The sequence below is a fragment of the Salvelinus sp. IW2-2015 genome, unplaced genomic scaffold, assembly GCF_002910315.2.
Source record: "Salvelinus sp. IW2-2015 unplaced genomic scaffold, ASM291031v2 Un_scaffold1790, whole genome shotgun sequence".
NCBI classification, from domain to species: domain Eukaryota; kingdom Metazoa; phylum Chordata; class Actinopteri; order Salmoniformes; family Salmonidae; genus Salvelinus; species Salvelinus sp. IW2-2015.
The window spans coordinates 40,252-43,389 of record NW_019943164.1 but is presented as its reverse complement, the minus strand read 5'-3'; positions in this window follow the sequence as shown (position 1 = coordinate 43,389).

The window sequence follows — 3,138 nt, the reverse complement described above, 5'->3', positions numbered from 1 at the left end:
GAGGGCGCCAGGCTTCCCTGCATCACGCACTCCTATCATCCTTTACGCACACCTGCCTTCCCTCGTCATGCGCATCAGCGATATTGGACTCACCTGGACTCATTCATCACCTGTTTATTTACTCCCCTATATTTGTCCGTTCCTTCCTCTGTTCCCTACAGCTGCATTGATTGTTTTTTGTTTGTGTTACTTGTTTGCCGACGCTGTTCCTGTCTGGTTCCATGTCCGTTCCTTATTAAATGTTTGACTCCCCGTACCTGCTTCGTCTCTCCAGCGTCATTCCAACAACTCAGAATAATGACCAAACTCACCCCTGGATGTGTCAATTGTCAACAACTGACCCAGAAAATTGCTGAATTGGAGGGTAGAGTGTCTACTCTTCATCAGATTAAAGAAGATGAACAGCTGATTGACTCTTTGCTTGAGTCAAAAACGCCAAAAATGTGGTGAACGAAGCCACTTGCCCATGGCTTGTCACCGCGGCCTCGGAGGAGCCTGCGGCTGTGAGACTTTGGTCCCGCTGGAAGAGCCTTGGCCATTACCGGGAGCTGTGCTCACTCCCTCTGCTCCACCTCAGGAGCCATGGATTACTGTACGGAAACCAAAAAACCTTGGCAGGTGAACGCCAAGGCAAAGTGATGCCTTGGAACTGGGAAACAGATACCAGGTATTGGAAGAGTTGGAGATTTTTGCCGCTGGCCCCAAAGGAACAAAAATGTTGCCCGGAAGCAAGTGGACCCCTGCCATCTAAACAATTTACAACGAAACAGCTGTATAACTAGCCCCAAACAACCTTCTAGGAGGCTCATCTATGATCCAAAATGTTTTATTAGGAAAGCAGAGACCATCTGTTACCCGGGTGCCCGGATCCAGGACATTGACTGTATGATCCCGCTACTTATTAGTGAACACCCAACTGCTTCAGCTATCACTGTCCATGTAGGGTCCATGTCCATGTCCTGTCCATGTAGGGTCAAATGATATTCAACTACAGCAATCTGAGCAACTTAAAAAGGACTTTAAATCACTGATTCATACTGTACTTAAATCGGGTAAACAATGGATTATTTCAGGTCCATTCCCGTCTCCGCGCTCTACGGATAATCATTTCAGTCGTATACGCCAGCTACACATCTGGCTTAAAGGTTATTGTTGTTCAATAAGCATACAATATGTGGACAATTTTACAGCTTTTCTACATCGACCAAATGTATTTCTCCGGGATGGACGACATCTGAATAGGTATGGTACAAGCATTCTCTCCTCAAACCTGGCTCTCACTTATAGCCTCAAACAGGGCATGTGAGAATTGACAATATATAGCCATGGGGGTTGATACTCGGAATTGGTTGATTCCCCATCAGACTATACTGACTGCTCCCCCATAGCTTTAAATAGCTCTACAGGTGCTGCTAACAGGGATGCAACTTTTGATGGACTTTATGTTATCGTTACACTACTGTGAAGGTACCGTGTTGCCACTTCCTCGCACAGGCAGAGGGGTATTGTTAGACTACTAATCTTCTCACACATCCATCCAACTCAGGCCTGTCAGTAGTTTACACGAGGAATGCATGATACTCTAATATTACCTTGAATATCTCCATCTGATATGAGCTCTCGAAATAGTGGCCTTGGAATTACTCATTTGAATGCTAGAAGCTTGATCCAAAAAGTTAGATTTGATTGAATAACTGGTCTCGTACAATTCACATGAGTGACATATTGAATTATATCTGAATCCTGGTTCTCTGTGCTCTGTTGCCAGACTCAGAATGTTCTGTTAGCTGGGTGTAATGTCTACAGAGCAGACCGAAGTGGGTAGAGGAGGAGGTATTGCCATATATGGTAAATGCAACCTTAGATTCCTGTGTCCATTTCAACTTCTGTTCCTGAAACTTTAGCTTGTTATTTGAACATTTATCACTTTTAGCGAGTTTCACATCATTAGTCTAGACGCTCTTTAGAGCGACTTACAATTGGAAGTTCATACTATCTATCCTGGTCCCCCCTATGGAATGAACCCACACACCTGGCGTTGCAAGCGCATCCTCTACCAATGAGCCCAACGGGACCACACGGGTTGTGAGCCACACGGAGCCAGTATGAATGCTTAGTTCTAAATGTGGTCCTTGGTCATAATGCACTATTAACGCTAGCAGGCGTTTATCACCCACCCTCAGCCCGGTATCGCCACTAAGCAAATTGTTTGAGTTAATGTCTAATTATGTCAACTCTGAATGATTGATTATCGTGAGATCTCAATTCTGGACTGGCTGATGCCAGCATCGTTTAATATAAAGACATTTGTAACGACTAAATCTTACTCAACTAATAACTATACCTACCCGTCCTAATCCAAAGCCCCAAAAATCTACATTAATAGACCTTATTAACAAATACACCTCACAAATATACTAGTGTGGGTTATTTGCTAATGACATCAGTGACCACTGCCTATTGCATGTATCAAATACTAGGCTAAAAAACCCTGACCCACGTATAATTCTAAGAACTATAAACTCTTCTCAGAGCCTTTAGTCATGACCTTTATTATTCAGACTTTTATCCGTAAACTGCATAAGGACCCAGTTTTTTAGCCTCTCTTTTCTTTCTCATTTCATTTAACCTACATTGGGCTGAATAAAACACGCCTCCTTAAAAAGAAAATCAAACACATCCTTGTGTTCTCCTAGTGATTTGAAAAATCTTTTTCTGCCAAAGAATCAAGCATGTGGATCCTTGCGAGGAAAAACATTGCGTAACAATATTTTGTTTTTTTTTTTTTGTTTTTTTTTTGTATTATCTGTGTGGGTTTTGTTTGTCTAGTTTAGTTTTTTAAAGTCATTGTACCTAAACTGTATGTGTAAACATGTATATGCAGGACCACTCTGTTAAACAGAGACTTGGTCTCAGTCTGTGTTTCCTTGGTTGAATATAAGGTATAAAATAATAATAATAATGTGACAAGAAAGAGTGGGCGCAATTTTGGACAAGGACGATGGAAGATATGCCTATTAGATGGCAGAACGTCTTCCGATCTTGGAATATAGTGCATCATGCCAGAGTTTAGAAAAATTGATCAGAAACAGGCGCAACAATCATATTAAATGGCATAATGGCCAAAGGCACTTCATG